Source organism: Anolis carolinensis, chromosome 5 (assembly GCF_035594765.1).
Source record: "Anolis carolinensis isolate JA03-04 chromosome 5, rAnoCar3.1.pri, whole genome shotgun sequence".
Taxonomy (NCBI): domain Eukaryota; kingdom Metazoa; phylum Chordata; class Lepidosauria; order Squamata; family Dactyloidae; genus Anolis; species Anolis carolinensis.
Window position 1 is genome coordinate 178,005,610 of NC_085845.1, and position 25,521 is coordinate 178,031,130.

The following is a 25,521-nucleotide window of genomic DNA, read 5'->3' on the forward strand; positions in this document are numbered from 1 at the left end:
AAAACAAAACAAAACAAGGACCATGCAGACTTGAGCAGGGCTGTTGATGATCAGGTGGCTTGAAGGTCTCTAATTCATACAACAGCCTTAAGTAAAATGTAACTTGACAACTGTTAATAACAACAGATACATTTATCAAGGGGTGGATATGAACAATTTGACATCTTGTATTTCTTTGAGGAAGAAATTAAGAACTTGAAATCACAACTGTTGAAGGAGAAACTGTGTATATGCATGAAAAAATGCAAGAATTAGTTCCAGAGTAGAGAATGACAATGTGAAATGAAATGAAATATGGCAAAGAAAGCTGGACTAGATGCACTTTCTGTTTAACAGGGAATTCTAAATGACCTACCTGTTGTAAAACTGATTTTAATCTCATAATCTCTAACTAAATTTCCAGAAAGGCCTGAGAGAGAGCATGTTTGTCTTTGACCTGATGGCTCTGCTGTCAAATCTGTTATTAACCATTACAGTAGCCTTGGTTAAGTCTCTATCCTTCAAACTCTAATTTATCATGTATGAAATTAAAGTGGTTACACATACCTTAGGCAGAAATAAGCAGCCTGTCTGGATTTACAGAAGACTTTGTCCCCACTACCACTGATATTGAGAAATCAGACCCCCCCCCCAAATTATGAAATGTATAAAATATATACATTTGGAGACACAGCTCCATTGGGACTCATAGCCAGCACACATTCTTGCCATATAGTAACCCATTTTCATAAATTACCTTTGAAATGTTACTCAACACACCCAGACTGCAAGAAACAGATGAACTGGGAGACATGAGGGGAGAAAACAATGTATTTGAGTCATAGCTGCAGGGTCTGTTTCCTATTTTTCTCCTGATCTGATCTGGACAATCTGTGGGGACAATCCGTCTCCCATGCCCCGAGCCAGACTCACCCACTGAAATGATCATCTTCCTGAAGCACCCATTTTTACTTTGGACTAACCCCACTGTATTCATAGAAGCCAACCCATTAATCTCATCATGCCCAATGCCACACCGCATTCCTTTTCAATTGCACCCCTCTCTGGGTTAAACCATTAAATGGACTGACACTTCAAATGCTCCAATGAAAATTTATGGAATTTCCTACCACCGCAAACAGCCAGTCAGCAATAACATCAGAGGGCAACCAAGTAGTGGATGCTGGCTATATAGTTTCTAAGCCAATCAAGAGCTGGCACGGGTTTCTTGAATAGCTGTCAAATGAAATAAAAATGTTCTGTGTTTGCAATTTCAGTATGTGGTTACTCTGGAGTGTTTTCTCCACTGACATCCTCTTTGGTCATTGAGAATAATCATCTGCTTTTGATTCTACATGTTTGTGTCTAATTTGATCTTCTTGAAAATGAGATACACGGGGGCCATGAACCCATGGTTCTTGCAGTAGCTGAAATCACTCAACATCACTAAAAGCTTTCAAGCTTTGCTGCGAGAAAAAAAGAATGTGCATAAGGAATTTGAAAATTAAATAGTAAAAGAAAGTTTGATATTAATGTTAGCGGCTGATGAAAGCAGTAGTGCTCGTGCAATATTTGTTTGTATTGATCATCTTTTGAAACTGGCCCATCATACAGTAGACACCTATCCTTTTTTACACATACTACTCTAAGACCCAGTGGTTTCATCCCAATACAGATGAAAAATCTTGATGGAGAAGAAGTCATTATGGATTCTAGGTTGTGGATTTACACGCTCAGGCTCAGTCCACAGAAGATAAGTACTACTGCCAACAGACAACACACATCTGAAAGTGCAACATATTCTGGATGAGGTATCTTTTCCACTGAAGGACCAGGCATGCAGTTTGATATCCTCTTGGTTTGTGTACTGTGCCTCAAAGAGCAGGTGACCTCAATAGCCAAGACTGCTTTTGTTCATCCCTTCCTGGGAATGGCAGATCATGCTATAATGACCCATGCACCTTGTATTTATATTACTATAATACAACCTACATAGGACAAATGAAAGAACATAGCCATTTTGGAGAAGAAAGTGACATCCAGAAATAGACTCATGTTGTCTTTGTGGAACTGAAGGAACAGTGGTTGTACTCTCAAAGCAGACAATTCATCGGTCTCCTGGCAGAGATCATGGCCACCATGGAACACAATCTTTATGAAAGGAGGCACAAATCACATGATGTTCAGATATTCAATCAAGATAAGAGAGATAAGAGTTCAAGAAAGAAAGGTATCTGTCAAACCTTCAAAGAAAGTTCAACTAAAGGGTGAAGAAACTAAGAGAAAAATGAAGGCCAAGAGAGCCGCCATGTAGACTCACATTAAAAAGTCAGAGAGGCCTGAGATGCCAAGGTGAACATTAACGTGGTGAATGGAGACCCAGTGACAGTCCACATGAATATTACAGAAAAGAGAGAAGAAATGCTTCCACTATAACAGTATGACTTCCTAGTTGACTCTCTATACACAAAGTAACGGATGGATATTGCCTACAGAGGAATATCCTCCAAGCTGACAAATATGAAGATCTGAGTGTCAAACTTGGCCTTTGGCTGAGGTTGTCTGTCTGGGGAAAGCTTATTTCTGCATGAAATACACCTCTTAAAATATACTGTAGGTACCATAAACCAAGGAAGGAAATTGAGGTCAAATGCTAAAGAAGAGTAACTTGCTAATGTACAATGTTCCCAACAATTTCAATGGCAAAGGCAGATGAGCAGAAATCATACTAAGTATATGCAGTATAGAAGGGGAAAGGACTGTTAGCCAAAGAGATCTACCTCTAGAAGTTTCTGAAAATGGCCTGCATGGGTGCAGAAAACCCCATATATGAGAATCACAGAGACTACAAAGAAGAACTTATGTTCATTGTCCTCAACTTTATTTTCTTCAGCAGTTGAAGCCCTAGAGAGACAGGAAGCTGGTAGATTATTGAGTAGCAACACTTTGTTATATAACTCCCATTACTAAGAAGGCTAAACTAGCCTCCTATTTATTATCTTATAGACAACTGGTAGAGATAGCATTGTTGGGTTTTGTTAATGCTGCTATCTGATTTTACTATTATTAACCATTGGCTTTATTACATGAAAATTGTTCAACTTCTTGTCGATTATGTCTTTTGTCCTTTTTATTGCTTTTATTTGTATATTGCCTCAAGCACGCATCAAGTGGAGGGATGACCTAAAAATGTGCTTAGTAAATAACTGCCTTATGCCAGAAAAATGCTAAAACTCTGACACAAGATGCTGAGCTGTCCTGGAAAACCAAGAGGATGAAATGATGACACCATTAGCCTGAGCAAAATGTGCTATAGACCTTAAAGAATGTCTGTCGGTACAATGCATTTTTTCCATCAAAGAATGTTATCTTCTCACATTAATTGGATGGGAATAATAAAAACAAGCAATTAAAAAGTGAATTTGTGGAGGGATGTAACCTGCAGATCACTGCACAAAAACACACAAAACTCTCAAGAGATAAACACAGACTCTCCCAATAGCTCCAGTGAAGCTCACATAATATAATATCTGAATCTTTGTGGGCACCAAGATTGCTTGTGTTTGACTCGACTCAATTTAAAAGGAAGTTAGGCAAGTACTTATTAATTTATGTGTGTATTTATAAATGTGCACCTTAATCTATAAAATCTGCAAACACCAATGTAATCTGAAAACAGTGATAAAATAGTAATAAATACAAATGATAGAACAACACTAAAAATATTCATTAAAGAATAGGAGGGATCTCAAAAAGACATCAAAGTAAGTGGCTTACAAGCCTCCCTAACAAGAACCTAACATATAATTTACAATTTATGTTAGTATATTTTCATATTGCAAGCAAACCTATACCTCCAATATGGGCACATATAGCAAATCAAGTCCTGCAATAATCTGTAATAACACAATCATGCAATCTTGTGTGTCAAGCACATAGGAAACGCCATTCTCCTGTGTCGTTCCCCAACAAAGGCATACATTCTCCCCACAAGTATTGTCTATTCCCATTGCCATGATTTTTTGTTAGAGGTCAAGGACACATCTTTCAATCTGCATTTTACTATTGTGGTTGATTTAACCGCATTTCATTTTTTTTTTTTAGTCTTCCATTATCAACCCTGTGCCTTATTTTTAGTATAAAGAAGGAATAAAAATGCAATAATAAATAAAATAAGTGCTCCATTTTATACAGAGATAGATAGAAGGCCATTGAGAGACACGTTCCACCTACAGAGATACACTAAAAATACAGGAAATCTACACATTCAATTCACTTTAGTTAGGAGTCTAATTTTATCTTTAATTATCTAGCTAGGACAAGAAGTTCCACTGGATTATGAGAAAGTTTATTAGATGAAGTTACCAAAGTCATTCAAAACCCAATATTAAGATTTCAGAGGACTGGAGTTTGGATGAAAAAAATGGGGTTTCTAAAAATTCCATAAGTCGGCAACATTGTCCCTGATTGAAAATATCCATGCTGCTCATAATAATTCCTGGTTCATCATGTATTCCTGAAAGTTCTTGCCTAATACATTCTCAATAACCTGAAAGTGTCAGATTCTGTTGCTCCTAAGTATGACCTCAAATCACATGAATGAACTCTTACAAGTTCTTAGGACACATGCCCACAAAGGATCTTGTGTCTTTCGTCTGTAGTGTGCTATAGGCAATTAGGAATCAAAACCCCACATTCATACATAACTCTTTAAGAAGGGAATTCTTTGAATTAAAAATATAAACAACAGTTGCATTAAGGAATAGTAAATATTTTCATAGAGTTTCATAGATAGTAAACAACACATGCAAAATGTACACAAATATGTACCAGAGTGCAGCTGCTTTGATATGGGGAGCTACTAACTCGAAATGATCAGATTTGAAAGGCAGTAATTGTTTGAATTAAACAATGTGAAACTATAGGGGTGCAAAGAGAAGAGAAAGATGACAGACATATGAGAAATATAATACTTTCCCTAATACACACATATACACATGAGGGGGGGGGGGTGTTGAGGAAGTTGCAACATGCAAGGAAAGTACCCCTCAAAAGTCAATTTTAGAGATGATGAAAGTTATCTCCCATTTCATCCCATGACCTTTCATGTGGGAAGCTGGGAGCATTGATATTTCTTTCTGGGGTAATGTAAAAACAAGAGCAACAAACTAAATTCCTCTAAACCAGAGACAGAATTTTGAGAAAGGGATTAATGGGATACCCTAGTACAGGGGTCCCCAAACTAAGGCCCGGGGGCCGGATGCGGCCCATCAAAGCCATTTATCCGGCCCCCACGGCACAAGGGCAGAAGAGGGTTGGGCTAAATGTCCCAAGGGGTCTCTTCTTCTCTTCCAACCCTTATTATTATTATTATTATTATTATTATTATTATTATTATTATTATTAACATTGAGGTTGGGTGGCCATCTGTCAGGGGTGCTTTGCTTGTGCTTTTGGTGCACAAAGGCAGAAGGGGATTGGACTCAATGGCCCAAAGGGTCTCTTCCAACCCTCTTTTTATTATTATTATTATTATTATTATTATTATTATTATTATTATTATTATTATTATTATCATCATTGAGGCTGGGTGGTCATCTGTCAGGGGTGCTTTGCTTTTGCTTTCGGTGCACAAAGGCAGAAGGGGATTGGACTTAATGGCCCAAAGTGTCTCTTCCAACCCTCTTTGTTGTTGTTGTTGTTGTTTTGTTGTTGTTGTTGTTATTGCTCGGTGGCCAATTATAGTCCGGCCCTCCAATGGTTCGATGGATCGTGAACTGGCCCCCTGTTTAAAAAGTTTGGGGACCCCTGCCCTAGTATATTCCCAGATTATAGAAGTCTAAAATGGTAATTTTGGTTTAAATGGAGCACAATTTATACCAGGCAGTGATTTCAGCCGGAAAGAAACCAGTGATTTCAGCAGTTGATGTTTTATGTAGACCCTGTCCTCAGAATAACATACCTATACATTTTAAATAATTTTACTTAATGGTGATAAAATAATCATGACCATAAGGAACTTCTTACAAAGAAAGGGTGTCCAACTAAACTTCCTGAAGTTCTAAAATATATATATATATATGGCATCAAAAGTTAACAGGCAGCTTGAACATTTGCATTCATAAACAACAAATTAATGTCTAAAAAAGACCAGAGACTAATTAGAAGTAAATTAGGGAAGACTTCAAGGAAGTTCAGAGAGAAGTGGGTGCAAATTTTAGGAAAGCATTGTTAAATATGTGGGATTTCATGGTAGTTTGGAGAAAGACAAATGTAAAATCAGTTATAAATCATCTCAGGCATATGCGGTGTTAAAATTAAAATGGGAACAAGCTGATCAACATGGGGGTCATAAAGCTGTCTATATAGCTTTTTATGTGCTATGAAGTTGACTTCAACTTATAGTAACCCTCTGGGAGAAAGACCTGGACAGCTCAAAACAGATTTCTGTTTAGAAGCATTAGTGGCTATATAAATGTATGTGTATGATTAACTCATTTAGACACATATGAACAGCACACAGCCTTTTCGGGTCACCTTGACATGAAAATAAACTCATAAAATCACAAACAAGAATCATAGAGACGAAGAGACAGAAGACTGTTGCAGGAGGAAACAGCCACATCTCATTGTTACTTCCTAAAAAGTGCACTATGCTGCCGCCTTATTTAGCAATTGTTAATGAAGCTTGCAAATGAAGTTCACAGTAGAAACAAGCCACCATACACTTTCACTATTTTGCTTGCTTGCACATGTCAAGTGCAGTCCACCACTAATTCAAAATGAGAGAGATTGACTCAAGTGTATATTCTATGAAACTTATGGCATCATGTGATCTTCCTACTATCCAGGTTGACATATTTGGCTTGATCAAGCTGCCTACATCATGTATTTTCAGACTATGATCATTTTTACATATTAGAAAAGCATTCCTGTGCAGACCTTATAGATGTAGTCCTATTTGCTAGAGAGTAGTAGTTTTTTGTGCTGACATATCCACGAATGCTTTATAGACAAAAAAAGATAAACCCTTGTAGCATAGTATTCAATGTTCTCTTACTTCCCAGGGTCTTTCTCATTTTGCATCATTTCTGAAAGATCTACACCACTTTCCTTCAATCTAGATGGGCTGAATAACAATTTCCATCATTCCTATAAAAAAACAACAACACAATGCTAGCCAGTGATACAAAGGGTTGTAATATAGTTGGAGGACACCAGTTTGGGGAAGGGTGCTCTACTTATTGATTTAATCTTTATTTATTCACTTCACCATAGTCTTGAACTTACAGGAGAAGAAAAATCAAGGGTGATTGCTGTTTGGATTATAGATCGATTATAATGGCTGTATAGTATGTTAGCAACATTAAAAATATACTACAACAGCTCTAGTGTGCCATATGGTAGATGGTACTCCACATGGTGCTTTAATTTTAATCCACATGCTTTAATACATATTCACATCACTTCACATCTCTTTCTCTCTCACACACACACACAGAAATGTAACATCTTGATGAGCCTGAAGGGAACCATGAAATAGTAAGAATAATATACCTAGTGATTGACATCCCCAAAAAAGCAACAGTAGAAACTATTCCTGGTAAACATGGCCAACTGGAGCATATGTGCTAACGTGGGGTAGACTTAGTCTGGCAACCTTCTGTTGTCCTGGATACTGACAGCCACATAGGCAGGAATGCAATATAAGCATTAAACAGAACTGAGATTTTGTATTTCTTCACTGTTTTGTACATTTATATCCTCCTTTTTTCTACTGTGGCACTCAAAAAACATACGCAAGGAACTTCCCATTCAGGCATTTAGTAGCCTTGGACCAGTTTGATTCTGCAAAATGATGATACTGTGTGCCCTTACTTAAGCCATACTGTGGTCCTGAAGAGTCACAAATAACAGGGCTAACATGATCATGTACTTCTGCTTACTTCAAAACGAGTTGCATTTGTAGCAGAAGATTTTGCAGCACTTGCTATGACAGCACCCAGTGGCAGGAAACGAAACAGCCCTACTTAGGAGTTCTATCAATGTCAACAGGAATGTGGTTTTGCATGAAAGTGTGTGTGTGTGTGTGGGGGGGGGGGGGGTGTTTGAAGATGTTCTTTCTAACATTGCAGTGCCTTGATGACAAAGCACTCATTTTCGAACTGGTCACATTTCTACTATTTTGTACAATCCGCCGGCATCAAACGCACCAAAGGGAGCTCTCCACTTTAAAACAATGTAGTTACATTTGGATGATGCAGGGAAGAATTGTTCGCTGACAAAAATCCTACAGTACAAGAGCAACGGGTAGAATTATTGTGCACAAGTCTACATATTGATAGCACCATTTCTTCCCTCACACTAATTACTCTGAAATATCATCCAGCAGTTTCATGCATATTTAATAGCATCGGGAGCCTCTCCAGCACGTTGCAATTGTGTGTGATGATACAGGCTGCAACTGTAAATTATTAACTTCGCCAACAAAACTTCTGTTAAATAAATTCACATGTACTTCATTTATTTGGGGAGTCCCCCCACTGAAGTAAGGTTCTGCTTTGTGCGTTTCTCTACCATTAATATTCTGCCTGAGTTTCACACAGCGCTGTACTACTGGCGGGGATCATTGCTCTGTTTGAGATGGAGCCTCAAGGGAGGATTTGGTTGCTTTACGTCACTCTGCCAGAGCTTCAGACAAAACTGCATCCGATGCCACTGCTGACTTTTCCAAGTGCCAAAATGTTCTCTCCAATGTCATGTCTGATTTCATAGCTAATTATGTCTATTTTTTGGTCAAGGACAGAGTAAATATCTTGAGGTCCTAAACAGCTTTGATTCTTTCTCTTTACTAAAGGTTAATGTTGTTAATATTAATAACACTGCCCAGATAAACAAAATTCTGCTAATCTCTCATGTCAGTTCAGCTATCTCAACTTTGTGTTTTCAACAAAATAAACAGAAGGGGCAGAATGATAGCCAGAAAGATTTGGACACTAAACTCATCTGTTCTATAAATCAAGCTCTCTCTCTCATAGTGCTCAATTCATTAACAAGCAACAACAAGGTGAGGGATTTATTCATTTTTCTTCATGTACATAAACAAGCTTGCCACTGCCAACTTGTCACAGCTGCTAGCTTTTGTGATATACCTGGAACAAAATGAAAACCTCATTTTGATTATTGATTGGGTTGAAGGGGTGAAAACGTGTATGACTTGGATCAACTAGGGCTTATTTCCTTCTGCATACCTTCTATTTATACCCATTATGGATTTGGGTGAGACCAATTTCTATATAAATTATCTTTCTCCTGTTTGGGGAACTCTGTAATTGGCTCTGGAGAAGTAGGCATAAAGAAACATTTCCCACATTGTTGCCAATAATACATGGAACCACATCTGAGTATTTGGTTAACATATTCTTTTTTCATACAGTTTCTGCAACACCTTTCAACCAATATAAGTCATAATTAAAATATAGAAGATGACAAATAAAAAGACAGTATCAAAGAATCACAGCATTGGAAGAGGGCCATTCAGTCCAACTCCCTGCCATGCAGAAATACACAAGCAAAGCACACCCGACAGAACAGCAAAGGCAAATCTCCTTTGAACATATCTTGTGAAGAAAACCCTGCAATAGGTTCACTTTAGGATTGCCTTAAGGTCACCATAAAGGAGACATGATTTGAAGGCTCAAAAAACCAAGCTATAGTCCCTTTATAAGTATCTGGATGATGAAGTCACTAGTTGAGTAGATGTTGGGAATGTTGTACTTGTTGTTAATCTGAAATTCAGCAAAGCATTTGTTCAAGTCTCCCATATTTTGATTAGTAATCTGATTAAATATGGAACAGATAGGAGCACTATTAGATGGATCCATAATTACTTTATTAGTCATAATTAATGACTGCATTTCAAACTGAAGGGAAGTCTCAAGCACAGTGCCACTTTATTCTTCCAGAAGGTTTGTTTTGTTATTGCTGAATGTTTGTTTTCATTTAGTGGAACTGTCAAGTCTGTTGTGGTACTTTTTCGGCATTGCATGTTTGCCTTTTATGTTGTGAACCGCCCTGAGTCCCCATGGGGAGATAGGGGCCCCTTCCACACAGCTGAATAAAATCCCACATTTTCTGCTTTGAACTGGAATATATGGCAGTGTGGACTCAGATAACCCAGTTCAAAGATAACCCACATCAAGGGATTTCCTGCCTTGATATTCTGGGTTATATGGTCCAGGGTGGGATAGAAATAAAGTTTTATTTACTTACTATAAGAGCAGCAGTGCAATTGCTTAAACCCTTGTGCTGGCTGAACTGCTGACCTGAAGATTGGGTTGCTGACTTGAAGGTTGCCGGTTCGAATCTGCAAGGTGGGATGAGCTCTTATCTCTCAGCTCTAGCTTGCAGGGACACGAGAGAAACCTCCCAGCAACACATCCGGACATCCCCTAGGCAATGTCTCTGTAGACGGCCAATTCTCTCACACCAGAAGAAGACTTGCAGTATGTTCTCAAGTCGCTTCTGACACCATAAAAAACTTACTTACTTACTAGAAGGATAAACCAATTTTTAAGGCTGCATCCTATACATTGGATTTGTAGACAGGACCAGCCATACTTTTGATCATGCTCTCAAAGCAAAACTGTTTTGTTAGCATTCCTGGAAAGGTGGGATCACAACAGAGGTACAATTTTAGCCTGTCTTCAAGATATGAACAATATCACACAAATACTGGAGGCCTGGAATTAAATTTCTTCTCAGCTACCTTGGGATGCTAAGGAGACCTCTCATTCTAATCTGCTATGACTAAACATGGCTCTTGAGAAGTTAAACATCCTCAAACAAAAAAACCTGTTTTCTGAAAAGTACTTGGCATATACTTGATCAAAACTAAGATGCCCATCCCAATGAGACAATTTAGCAGGTCACAAGATACACAGCATGGAAGAAGAGACAGGAAGACATTTATACCCTTCTTAGACTAACTTCCCTTCCTTCTCACTCATGGATCAATGCTCAGATTTACAGCTCCACATGCATCATCTGTAGAAACTGTGCCACTTTCCTGTCCTACATCTTTGACTGCATCCTCTTTTTATTTTTTGCATTGTGAGATGGAAAGATCAGAGGCTTCCAACTTACCTTTTCAAAGCCATAGCCTTCCCTCTCATGACAGATAATATGAATTATGTAAGATTAAAAATAAACACCTCTCTAAAATTAGGAGGACAAACTCTACTGAGAGACAATGAAGCCTTTGATTTAAACAGTATGCAAGGACAAAGGATCCCTGCTTGTTTCATTGCACTAGTCATTCACCGGTCATTGTGCGTTTGATGGAGAACCGCAAGCACCTCTGCATACCAAAGATAACAATCCTGTTACTGATTCCAAAATGGTAGCCCTATTAGTCTGCTACAAAAAGCCCTGTGGCACCTTAAAGACTAACAAATAACAATCATAAATATAGTTAATCCTGCTATTGTTCACATGATTGCTTCTCCAGAAATGAAAGAGAGAGAAGTCAGGTTCTTTGGGATATTTTTTTATCAAAAAGCCTCTCTTCTCTCTTTCAACTCAGCCTCTGGTTTCACAGGTATCTGCAAACAAATCAAAAGTTAAAAGACTCACTGCTCTAGGATAGGTGAATGTGTAACTACTGACTTTACTTTCAGCAACTGCAGCTGAGTTCATTCCAGTACTTACCGTGTTTCCCCAAAAATATGACAGTGTCTTATATTAATTTTTGCTCCAAAGATGTGCTAGGTCTTCTTTTAAGGGGATGTCTTATTTTTCCATGAAGAAGAATTCACATTTATTGTTGAACAAAAAAAGTGAACATATATTATATACTATACAGTAGTTGTCATCACAAACCAACATAACCAAACAAACTGTGAATCCTATCAAGAATTTCCTGTTACTACCATTATTTCCATGTACAACTGGTATGTACATTTACCAATTCTGCATGCTCTGGTGTTCTGTTTGGCAGGCGCCGGGCATGCTTCCAAACAAAAACTTTGCTAGGTCTTACTTTTGGGGGAGGCCTTATATTTAGTAATTCAGCAAAACCTCTACAAGGTCTTATTTTCCGAGGATGTCTTATTTTCGGGGAAACAGGGTAACAGACCCAATTCAGGGTTGTTGTGTGTTTTCCGGGCTGTATGGCCCTGTTCCAGAAGCATTCTCTCCTAACGTTTCGCCCACATCTATGGCAGGTATCCTCAGAGGTTGTGAGGTATATTACTGTTTCTAGGATATTCAGACAAGCCTTGCACTCTGTTCTTCACAGTATGTGAAAAAATATTTTAGTAATTGATGATCTGCCTATGCACTGAATGTTTCCTTTAGACAAGGTTTTCATTATTTTTAGTAATTATTTATTGTCTTTAGAGTATGCTCTGAGGGAGTAACGTAGACACTTAACTCTGATCTTTACAGAGTCATTTCAAAATCTCCTTTAACCCTATGAGAACTTGTAAGATTCCTGCCGGAAAATGTCCACAAATCTACCTATTTTGCCTGCTACAACCTGAAGTTTGATTTTAGAGCAAGGACATGGATCAGGTGACCCTCCAGATGCTACCAGATGGCAATTTGCATTAATCTTCACCATCCAGGAAGGATGGAGGTGGGCCACTTCTTCTCCATCCTTGTTCTAGATTGATAGTGGCAACTATAGCTTTCAAGCTGTTGCCGTTCAGGCCTTATATATAATCCAGAGAGAAGCATCAATTCACACAAACAGTTCAATAAGAGCGTGTAATTCTTTTTTTCCCCATACCACCGTGCTCCCCTTCCCCCGAGTCATTTCTTTTATTCTTCATCTATCCAAAATTTCATTTCCTCTTGTGGAGGTAAATTTTCCATCCTTCTCAAATCATCAAAATCATTTTGTTTCCATATCCCTCTTTTAACTTTTAGCACATCATTTCTACATGCCAGGAGGACTCCAGCAATACCTTACTGGCGGCCGGATAAGTTATTTTAATTTTTAAGGGCTTATTTGGGGAGGAGGGGTTCTAGGTGTCTATATGCCTTCCTGGAAGTTACCAACCATAGGCATACATTTGCCACCTTAAGAAATTTCTTGTACTGGGAGTTCTGGGTGCAACAGGTTTGTAATAGCCTATGGTGATTCATGGAGAAGAAGCATTTAAAGGCTTTACTAATTCTAAAATAGTTAAGTGTAGTCTACCCACTGCCTTATCCTTCTCTTAGGAATGCACTGTCAAGAGTTCACTGCCTCAGTGAAAGAAAATGAAACTCTTTTGCCTGGAAGGGTGTGGTAGGAATGCAAGTCAGATTATTGTGGGTAATAAAAGTTGGTGGAGTTGACTTAATGAAGAAAAACACTTTCTGATAATGAGAAAGAAAACTTTTGACCAGTTTTTAAGAGACACTGATACCCTGATTTGGGGCAAAAAATTAATTCCATTTGCTGTACCAGTGAGAGTGCAAATAACTTTACAAGACAACACATGTCATCTAATAAAAACAGTTGAGGCTAAGTGATTTTTCATCAATTTTAAACTTCAGCCACTGTTTCATAACTGGTGTGCACGTGACAAACCAAAATGTAAACAGAACTTTTGTATTTTTACCATTTCAAGATAGAAAGTTCATATTGCAGCACAGTAAGAAAAGAATAATACAGTTTCAGAAGTCAGGTTAAGGAGGAAAGTATAATACATTTAGTTTTGCCAAGGACTGCAGGAGCCGTGAAATTTGTGTGTCTATGTGGCAAGTTTGTCTAACTCAGGTATGGGCAAACCTTTTTGCCTTGGGGTCGCATTGTGGGCCCGGGCAGGAGGGCTGGGCCAGGAGGGAGGGGGGCCAGGCAAACACTGAGTGGGGAGGACCTGGGAGAGGGCAGGGTCAGGAAGGGCAGGGCAGGGTCATCCTCAGGTTGTCCTCCCAGCATAAGGATGGGACTGCTCACCCCATCCTTATGCCAGGAGGAAGGCGGAACACACAGCGACTGCACCAATGTTCCTCCCCCAATCCTCGGGCGGTCCTCTTGGCATTATGTCGGGGGGAGGGTAAGATAAGGGGCTCTCCGCTGCCGCGTGGGGCTCTCAGCTGCCGCGTGCCTTCCTTGAGATGTCCTTCCAGCATAAGGATGGGTCTGCTTGCACTGTCCTGATGCTGGGAGGAGGGCGAGACACACAATGGCTGAGAGTGCTCCAGAGGGCTCTCAGCTGCTACGTGCCTTCCTCCCCCATCTTTTTGCCATAAGGACATGGCAGGCTGCTGTGTCCTTCTGTCAAGAGGACAGGAAAAATGAGGAGTCACATCCGGGCCCTGGGCCTTAGTTTGCCCATGCCTGGTCTAACTACATCTGGGAAAATCTCAGACTTTGCTTCAATATTCAAATAACAAACAAATACTGGCTGATGAACATGTGATATGGACAGGCCCATAATATTGTCATCACATAGATGATGAAGATCTGGAGGCTGTCCTTAGTCCTATCTTCCCATGGGAAAGGTCAATTTTCTTTCTTTTCTTTTCTTTTCTTTTCTTTTTTTCTTTCTTTCTTTCTTTTTTTTTTGCATTTCTTGTAACGGCAATATGTAGATAAATGTAGCATTAATGACAAATATTCTTAAATACTGAGAAAATTTTATATCTTTGAGGAGAAATTAGTTAATCATTTTCCTTAAATGGAGCTGTTACCTTCTAGCCGCTGTATGACCAGGAAGGAAGCTGCCATTGGCGATAATGGTAGTTTTCTAGCTGAACTAAAAGGCCACAGGAGAGAGTTCACATGCTACACATCCAACCAAAATGAGAAAATATGACCAGTATAAAAGGGATGAGGCACAAAGCAGGATGGTGACTTGATTAATATGTTTTTTAAAAGGATGAAATTATCCAAAGCCATCTGGAGCACTCCTGTTGAGAACAAGCCTACAGCAGCCCACTAAGAAGAAAAGTATAACTTTTTAAAAAATGACATAGAAATAGAAAGTTTGGTGGGTTAGCTATTCATGCAGTCAAAGGAATTGCCCAGTTTAGATAGGGTTTGACTTAAGATCAAATTTGGCTCAATGACAAAATCTGAAGGCACATGCTCCTGAAGTGCATTTCTGTAGGAAATCGGAAAAAGTCCACAGTATGTTAATCACCTTTCTGGCCTCAAACCAGTTTCAAAACTGTCAATCTAATCACTTGTGCATCAAAAACTATTCCTCCCAAACTGGTTCCAAGATGTATTAGAGTATCAGTATCAGTATCAGTATCAGTATCAGTATAGACAGGCGATTTTGAACTGTGGTGTTGGAGGAAAATTCTGAGAGTGCCTTGGACCACAAGAACCAGTCCATACTCCAGGAAATAATGCCCGGCTGCTGACTGGAGGGAAGGATATTAGAGGCAAAGATGAAGTAATTTGGCCACATTATGAGAAGACAGGAAAACTTGGAGAAAATAATGATGCTGGGGGAAATGGAAGGAAAAAGGAAGCGGGGTTGACCAAGTGCAAGATGGATGGATGGTATTCTTGAAGAGACTGGCTTGACCTTGAAGGAGCTGGGAGTGGTGACAGTCAACAGGGAGCTCTGGCATGGGTTGGTCGATGAGGTGACGAAGAGTCGGAGAGCGACTGAACGAATAAACAACAATAGATGGAGTCATGCAGTCTCTTTCTTTGGAGATTCTCTTTCTGTCAGGAGTCCTTTTCTTGATGCATTCCTGCATGACAGGGAATTGGATTGGTGGGTCCTTGCTGTATCTTCCAACTTATCTCACTGCTTCAGGTGAAAGATAAAAGTGAGCCTGAGTCAGAAAAATACCCAACTATTCTTATGACCCTTCTACACTGGCCCAAATTTGCATGAAATCGATGTTTAAAACACTGATTTCCTGCATATTTGGAGGCCATATTAGGGGCCAAAAATGACAAGGGAGTGCCCAGATACTGACTCATGCTGAACTAGTGCTAGCACAGATGGGAATGCCCACCCAGACCCCTGCCCGCCCTGGCACCAGTTTCCCCCTTGGAAAGGTAAGGAAGGGTCGTTGCTTTAATGTCTATTTAGCTTTTGCCTTGATTTCTTGCAATGTTTTATATCCATACATTTGACTATTGTTTAACTTTGGATTGTGTTTTTAACATGTTGGAAGCCACTTTGGATGCCCACTGTAGGAGAAAAGTGACATATAAATATATTATTATTATTATTATTATTATTATTATTATTATTATTATTATTATCATTATCGAGGCTGTGGGCTTCTAAGGACTTTGTTTTGCATCTAAATGATGCAATGGAGTTCTGGAGAAGAGAGGGGGGAATTTCTTCAGAGCTTTGCACATCATTTAGATGTGACGTGGAGTCCTTAGAGGCTTCCAGCCTTGGCAAGGACCCTTCCTTTAGCTTTTCAAGGAGGAAATGGTTACAAGGGAGGGGAGGCTGGCACTGCCATCCCTCCTCCATGGACTGCTTGGGATCACTATGGAGACTGCTTCTCAAATCACGAATGGTGATCTCAGGAGCAGTCTCCATAGGCCTCACACTTCCAAAGATGCATAGCTTACTGAAAAGTCTGCATCTCTGGAGGTATTCTTTTTACATTCGGAATAAATCTGGAGTTCTGGGTTTATTCCGGGTTAATGTGCATGGTCATGAGGCATCATTTTGATGCCTTGTGATAATGCATCCTCTACACTGCTATAGTGCAGTGTAGATGGGGGCTTAGAGAGACTCCATGCCAGCCATTTAAAATTCACCAGGGAAAAAGATTCCATGACAATTTAAAACAAGATTCCTTGAGGATTGTTTAGAGATGTATATCCAAACATACCAGTCAGGGAGGAAGAGCCCTCGAGACAGAAAACCAACACTACTATATGCCAGATATATTCAAGTGATTATAGGACATATCCAGGAATAGAAAGCTACAGCTGACACAAAAAGGTTATGAAAGACAAGAGGCTATGATTCTAACAAAAAAAATCCTCTAAAGGTCATTAAGAACATTTCCTAAAGCAACCATATCTATTTCCTTCATAGGCTGTAGCAAGTAAATGTAAAGAATATAGTGGATTAGGAGGGTTCTAAACTATAGCAGCCACCCTAGTGTAGTAGTTTGAGTGTTGGAGTACGACTGGAGACCAGCCATGGAAACTCACTGGATGACCTTTGGCAAAGTCATACTCTCTCGGCCTCAAAGGAAGGCAAAGGCAAAATCTCTCTGAACAATTTTTGCCAAGAAAACTCCTATGCCATAAAGTTGCCATGAATCAGAAATTATTTGAAGGCACATAAGTTATTGGAACGGCCTACTATATCCTGAACTGTAGTCAGAGCATTTACAGAGAATTTTAATCTGAGCATTTTCTCATTACATTTTCATGTATTTAGTAACATGAAAAGTAGCAAAGTCAGTGGGAATTTCCTGCCACTGGGAAGTTTGCCAACACTAAGATTGAGGTTGAAAATTATAAATGGTCATCTTTTAAAAGTGTTTTTCTGTGCTTTCCCAGTTTGTTTCACTTTTGCATATGTTCAGTTGCAGGTCTGTTCAATTTTCATACACTTCTTTGCATTTTTAAAAGTGTGAAAATCCACATTGATTTTGATAAACTATTTTCTCTAAAATATGTGTCTTTGTGTTCAATTTTCTCTAACAGTCACTGCGTGCACAATTTTCAACAAAACAGGCATTTTGTGCAGACTGCCAAGACAGAAAATGTGGAATCCAAAGAATAACTGTTTCCCAATCCATATATTAGCCATGACGAATAGATTAGGGGCTTATCCACATTAGCCAAACCCCCCAGACACACCTCGAATGGCTGTCTGGTGGGATTTTGTTGTTTAAAATTGCTTTACTTCACTTCAGACAAAATCAGGGGATACTCTGGAGTTTGCTCAAAACTCCGTAGTAAGAATAGCTTCAGGACAGTCCGGACTAGACTGGTTCCAATTCAGCCCGATCCAATGTCCAGATGGGACACTGATGTCATCACCATTTCCCTGATCTCATCAGCACAGAAAAAGTGAGTAGACATGGCGATGATCTCTGGCCATCTAGGATATGTGGCAACATTGAGCAGTAAGATGCATGCTGTCCAAGCAGAGCAGCTGTGCTCTCCATGTCTTGTGAATAATGAGCCCAGATTTGGCATGATCACACCAGGATAAATTGCCCAGTATAATAGGCCTGAGGTTAGTTTGGTTTGAGCCAAGAAAGTTATTCCCCATCCTTACTGCACATGCAATGAGAGAAATCCTGTGTTAATATTATCTTTTAGATCATTCTTGTAAGCTACTGGTGAATTTGGATCACATGCATACTTGGCATGTGTGATCGATTAAAAAATGTATCAAAAATCATTACAAAATTAAGGGGCACTGGTGTTTCATTTTTAAGGTGTTTCTAAAGTGTAGTTAATAAAACGTATGTTATTATAACGAGACTAACAAAATTTTATTACTTTTTAGTTATAGTTATTGTGCAAGTGGGGAAACTTCAAGGACTCCTTTCGCCCTCATTTTTACAACTATTGGGGTGAAGCTTACTACAAGGTAGAACACATTTACCACTGTTAGCCCATCAAGTTTCAGAAGGTTTCACTAATCCATGGAGTTTTGGAGAATGTTTTTATAAACAACATTTTATAAGAAAAAAACTACAAGAGCTATCTCCATGAATTTTCTATACAATGACACAATATAACATGGGATCACCCCCCCCAACTTTCAGAAATATTCATACATCTACTGATTTTAGGGCATTTTTTAAAGTTTTGATAAAAACGTTTTTGTTTTTTTAAACCAAAACAGCTATCTCATTGAATATCTCTCATATTTACCAATAGAACCTCAATTTAGGGATTTCTTCCCTGTCCAGTACAGAGATTTACTTACTAGAAGTATCAGTCAGTCATCCTCTTTGCAGATTCAACAATTTATTGGAACTCTGGCTGGCTGCTGCTATGGAGGGAAAATAGCCCTCCACTATCCTGATTGGGGCTTTCTGATGCTGAGCAGAATTTCTGGGAAATGTAGTTTAGTATAGGGCCTTTTGAATTCTCTGGTATAGGGTTCCTCGCCTTCCCAAACTACATTTCCTAGAATTCTGTGCTTTCTTTCCCAAACTCTGCTTTCTCCCTGCTGCTTCCCTCTCCTAATGATGAGAGGCCATTAATTTAAAGAGGAAAGGCAGCCTTTTTAGCTTTGCTTTGCTTTCTTGCACTGAAAATGAAACTGTCTTTGGGAGGCTTCCAAGAATTACAAAATGCAAATGAAAAAGTTTTGGGTAAGTTTCAATTCTTAAATTTTTGGTGCGTGCCACACCCACATGTTGGATATTGCATCGTAAGTATGAATTTAACAAATTTGATACGACTTATGATGACTAACAAAAAAAATTGCATACCCCTAATACATACACAGGGCAGATCAAAACCATGATACTGGCTTGAGATGGATAAGGGTACAGTATCAGAGTAGCCTCTGAGATACCAAGGCTTGAATCTCCTAGGATATCTTGAGCAAGTCAGACTCTCATCCTAAGAGAAAAGTAATGGAAAAACACCTCTGAAGAAATCGTACCAAGAGAACTCTAGCTGAGGGTCATCATTAACTGGAGTCAATTTGAAGGCACAATCATAACAATAACTGGCCCAACAGAAGGAAAGGTCATATCAGTCAACATATTTTGGTATTATTTTACTTTAGACATAAAATACGATGCCTTTCCTATCCCTTTCAGTTTCTCCACCTCACACTAACTGGCCTCAAACTGCAAGGCACTTTATTTTTGCTAAGGTTATAGAGGACATTTCTCAATCAAGGGACTTGTTCTGAATGTGAGAAGTTCTGGTTACTGAAAGAATACAAAACCTCTTTCTACCTCTGTCCAAATGACACAGAAATCATTGAAGGAAGGTGCTACTTAAAGCAAGCACATTTCAGAACATAACCAGAGGAAACTATAACGATCAGTAGGAGCAATGTCTATTCAAACATTTATTTGAATTTTACCCTCATCTTCTGACAGACTGTAGTGGCTTTGAGACACTGCAGAATTATAGGGTAGGAAGACCAAAATAATTGTTTCTTTTCTATTTCTGAATTTTCTCCCCCAAAGTAAACTGCATATTAATTGTGACAGCCTAGACATGCTGCACTGCCATACACAAATAGTCACCTCTGGGAAGCGAACTGAGGGCATTAAAATTCATGGGGTTGCCATAAGTCGACAGGCGACTTGAAGACACGCACAAACCATGCCCTGCTCAGAGCCAAAGAAAGCCCTTCACTCAGCATATTTCCAGGCTCTATATTTGTTTTCCACATTAAAGTGACTGCCAGTGCCTTCCAGGGCTATGTAAAGACTTTACATCTAAGTGGAATCCAACTTTTGTCAATTTCTGTTTGCCTGCTTAACCTCTGCAGATCTCAACCGATAACAATGGCTACACCGCTTTGAAAAAGGATTATATTATTCTACACACAATCATCAGCAATGTCTTCAAATACTAAATTTAGATTGTAAGTTAGCGCACTTCAGCTTGAAAAATGCTAAATGTAAAGGTCCAGGAAGCTTTTTAATGCTCTCCTGCCTCATTATATCAAAAGAATAGCTTGCAAATATGCAGTAAATACACATGCTTGCTGTCCTTTACGTATTTATGGGGAAATGCTGGTAAGACAACTTGCAATCTCAGCGAGTAGAGACAAGATGTCTCACAAGAGTGAGCATGTCAAAGTTGGACTCCATAAATGATTGCTGGAAGGGTAGAGCTGGAGTAGTTGCAAGTACAATTTGTAATGCAAGTATAGTATCCCAAACCACCTTCCATACTTTACATTCCATGAATGTATCTTCCACACTTTATGCTGCATTTATATAGAAGTGGGGAGGTTCATTTTACGATTGGCTGAAGATTAAGAAAGGCTCAGCTTTGATGTCATAACAATGAGAGGAAGATTGAGACTGAATTGTTCTTCAAGGCTGAGAGTATTCACAGAAATTGTTTTCCTGTTTCTAGTTCACAGAATTTATTACACCTTTTTGGAAAATGAACCCATCTTTGTTCAGGAGGGTTCTGGATATAACCATATATTGTATTGGTTCATCAGAGCACTGTTTCTTAAACTCTGGGTCCCGACCCTAAATAGGGTCCCCTTAGCTCCATGTCGGGGTCACAAAAATTGGCAACAGTAAAACATTTACACAAATTTGTTAGCAACAACATGCAGTGTTTACTGTGGACTCTGCAGTAACTACTTCAGTTAACTCCACAAAAAGGAAAATCAGCCTGTTTAGCAAGCCTACATCAGTAAATGTTTGATTTTGTATCTAATTTATGTACCTATATACCCAGGGTCACATAAAAATCTCAGCTGGAAAGGGGTCATGAATGGAAAAAGTTTAGAGAACAGATGCAAAGCAACCAAAACATTTCTTCTATATTAAATGCAGTCCTAAAATATCTGATAGGAAAGCTTGAGGAAATGAAAGAAGTTTCTAACTGCCCCTCTCAGAAGCATTATGCAGAAATTTCTGGAGAAAAAATTATTGTGAGATATCATATCTTAAAACACACACAATTTCTTCCAGCTACCATTTCCTCCAAAACACATAGGGCTCCAAGTAATTTTCAATGAAGAATTCACATACCATCAGTGACTGCTGCAAAAGGTGAAAGGTATTTTTGCAAAGAACTACTCCCAAGATTAACAACATTCTATTGTGAAACACGATCAGTTAAGCCACTTAGGCGTTTTGTGTATCAAGTGTAAACTTGCAAAAAGAAATTTACAGCAAGGAGGTAATTCATGATTTTGAAACCACAAGGACAAAAAAAAATCCACATATTTTAAATAAATTGGTCTACAGTATTTCTCAATGTTTGCCTCCATATCGGCCCATCAAAATAAAATAACTCTGGCCCAATGCCAAAATGTTTTATGACCTCATGCACCAAGCAAAATCTTTGCAAGGAGATCGACAGCATACAGTTCACCACACACGTCTACCTGTAGCTAATGCCATGTCCTTCAACATTTCATAGAGGCAAATGGAGACATCTGAGACCAAGTAACGTCAGAGTATGGTCAAGAAGTCATAAGTTATTAAAAGAACAGAATGCCAGGAAAGCCTCTAGCAGTTTGCTTTCACCTGAGGCTACAGAGATGGACAGGATTCTGGCCCCTTCTCTTCCTTTCTGCCACTGTGCTGACTGCAAACTACTTTTCAACTTTGAACTGAAATTGTACTGATGGAAGGAAGCCAGGCTCAAAGGGGGGAAATAGGAAGAAAGAGAAACCAGGACATTTTAAAAGCAGCTGAAAAAGTAGGATGACAGAAGGTCATCTGGGACAATACTTGCCGAATTAGAACGAATTGGAGAAGATGCAACAGCCCCACTCAATGAAGGTTTGCAAGAAGGCATGTAAGGAAGAAGACAGGGTGCTTGAGAGAAAACTGAGCGACATTTTGAAGAAATCACTGAAAAATGCAGTAGTGAGAAGATAATTAAAGAACACAGGTTTAGAATTAACCTTAAGAAATATACAATGATTACGCAAGAAACTTCCTCAAGATTTAGCAACTGGGACAAAACATGTGCCAATATAAGAAAACCGTCAGTCTCTTGACTTGTGTAAAGATGTTGTCATAAAATGAATGGATTGATTTTGGTGGAAAAACATAGAGGAAATACATTCCACAAAGCTAAATAACCGGAAAGGGACTTCACCGTGCCAAAAACACTTCTGCAAGATAGAAAGCATTATCCACAAAAACTATCCTTTTCCCCTTTTGATACAGACCTCTCCTTGTTAATTCTCATTATTTAAGGGACCAGAACTACCCCCTTGCCTATCAATTCCTACATTACATCCTTATGGCATCTATCCCCACTGTTAACATGGAAACATAATATTGGGATATAGTCGTTGATGGTTGTTTGCAATCCCACCTAAAGGAGTTTGGTGGCCCAATTCTCACATTAACTTTAATGGGAATAGAGATTACAAGTCCCTTAAAAGGCTTTGGGAAGCTTTAAAAACAACATATGTAACAGTTTGGTAAGTAACAATACTTTTAAGGATACACTGTGAACTACATACAAACACAATAAAAAACCTCCAATGGCTTGTATTTCGTGGAGCATTTTAATAAGAAGAAATACTGTTGGGAGGCTGACAGAGGAATACAGTGTATCTCTAGCATGTTTCCACTAACATGTCAAACACCTGGCAACTTCAGAAATGGAGAGGTATTAAAACCCAGTATATAGTTAGATTGGGGACCCCTGCATTAGGGAAATGCTATACTGAATGCCCAGTGAGATGTTCAAGGAAGGGAAGCTGGCTCCTTCCTCTGACCTTACTCTTCATCCTCTCTCTTCTGATCGCTGTAACTTCCAACTTTTTATGGGTCCAGTCCTGACATCTACAGTATGGAATCCCCCAAGTGCCTTTCTTCATTCCTTCAATATTTTATCTTTCTCCCTGGATTTTTCTTTAAAGTCTCTGGTCTGGTTTCATAAATCTCCCATAGCAGATAGTAATCTTCTCTTACATACTGTAACATAAAATCAGTTTGTTGTGTACCTTATTTATGTTGAAGTTATGAAGAAAGAGGCCTGTTTTTTCTGTGTGAGCAGGTCAAATAAAGTATCTATGTGCTTTACAAACACTTGTCTGGAGAATATCTGCCTAGTGGAGCATGTGATATAGTCCACAAAGCAATTTAACAATGCATTACAACAGGGGCAGCACAGAAAATAGAGCTCAATCTAGTAGTAAGTGATTTGCAAGAATTCTGTTTACTGCTGGAGCTGAATATAAAATAGTAGGCTAGAGATGTGCTTATGGACATTCTGTCCCCTAATTATAATTGTATGGCCATCTGCCAGTATTTCATACCTGAATCATGTTGATAACCCTCAGGGTTCAGGTAAAAACAAACAAATCGGTCCTACAACACTGACATTTTCCCCCTTTGCACTATAACAGCCACTATATACGATCCTCTGAATACAGATCATTAAAAGGAAAAAAACTGAGATGTAGTTGCTTTAACCTTCTCTTGCAGTCTATCACTGCAAGAGAAAAACCAATGCTCACACTCACCTTCTTCACTAACCAAAGTACACTTTCAGATTCATATAGATTCCTGGGACACTATGGGTTACAAAATGAAACATAGCCTATGGTGTTTCTCTCCACAGCTGTGGGCTTGCCCTCCACCACCACTACCACCACCACCACCACTCCGATTCTTAAAAGTAGAAGATATTGACTTATTTTAGAAGGTCTCTGCAGCATGCATGTATCAGACTTTGATCTAAAAGTCTGGTCCTTGTGCTTTTTTACATGAACCTAAAATGTATAAGACACAATGACTTTCAGTAAGGATTGTGGGGTTTTTTTTGGTTTACACCAATTCTGTCCCACTTTTCGAAAATTCAGGGGATACCCCTGAGTTTGCTGGAAACCTTGGAGTATCCCAGGACTTTGGGGCAGTCTGGACTGCAGGACTGAGTCAAATTCAGACCAATCTTCTGTTCAGACAAAACACTAGTACAAAAATCCTTTCCCTGCATTCATCAGCACAGGGAAAAGGGCTGGATCATGCCCACATTGCTGTCACTTCTAATTGGCCATGGAAGTCTGTCTAGGTTTTTGGCTACTGCAGGTGTGGCAGTGGGGACAGCAGAGTGGATATGCTCCTGGACTATCTACATCAGTGTTTCCCAAATTCTAGTCTTCCAGATGTTTTTGACTTCAGCTCCCAGAATCTCTGATCATTGGCCAAGGAAGCTGAGGTTTTTGGGAACTGAAGTCCAAAACATCTGGAGGGCTAGAGTTTGAGAAGCACTGATCTACACAATAGCCCCAGACTCAATGTAAACATTGTGGCAGATTCATACTGGTATAAATTATCTATTGTAAATGTGCCCTTTGTAATGTTGCTGGTTGAGGCATGGCTTGCATGCATACTCTCTCCTTCATCACACCAACTCTCACATTTGCACCCCCCAAAGGATGCATAGGAATCATATTTGTATCAGGGTTTGTTTATGTTCTTGCAGGAGAGACAACAAAGTTCTCCAGTTTCCTAAATAGTTTGTCCTCTAAGCCTTTCATGACAACTACTAACTAGCACATCCATTTTATTTATATATATCACAAATGTACTATCACTTCAAGAAATAGGCTGGATATACTTATAAGTAAGGAGTAGGCATGATTTTTTTTTTAATCTTCAAAAAACCAAAAACACCCTAAATTCACCTTCCACTGTTTCATGATAGTACCTTTCTATTTACTTATCCTCTTCTGACTGGAGAAGTGGAGATTTCCAGTTTTCAAAATATTATGTACAGTAGAGTCTCACTTATCCAACATAAACGGGCCAGCAGAACGTTGGATAAGCGAATATGTTGGATAATAAGGAGATATTAAGAAAAAACCTATTAAACTTCAAAATAGGTTATGATTTTACAAATTAAGCACCAAAACATCATGTTATACAACAAATTTGACAGAAAAAGTAGTTCATTAC

At 39.0% G+C, this 25,521-nt stretch overlaps 1 protein-coding gene and 1 long non-coding RNA gene across 4 annotated transcripts in view; one reads left to right on the forward strand and one right to left on the reverse strand.

Moving 5' to 3' along the window:
• The window catches only part of LOC100554294 (uncharacterized), a 40,086-nt gene extending 36,999 nt beyond the window's left edge, over window positions 1-3,087 (forward strand). Inside the window, exon 4 of the long non-coding RNA XR_010006870.1 lies at window positions 1,655-3,087. This is a non-coding gene — a long non-coding RNA (uncharacterized LOC100554294). The remainder of the gene's footprint in view (window positions 1-1,654) is intronic.
• The window catches only part of abtb3 (ankyrin repeat and BTB domain containing 3), a 275,369-nt gene that overhangs the window by 187,439 nt on the left and 62,409 nt on the right, over window positions 1-25,521 (reverse strand). The window lies entirely within an intron of this gene.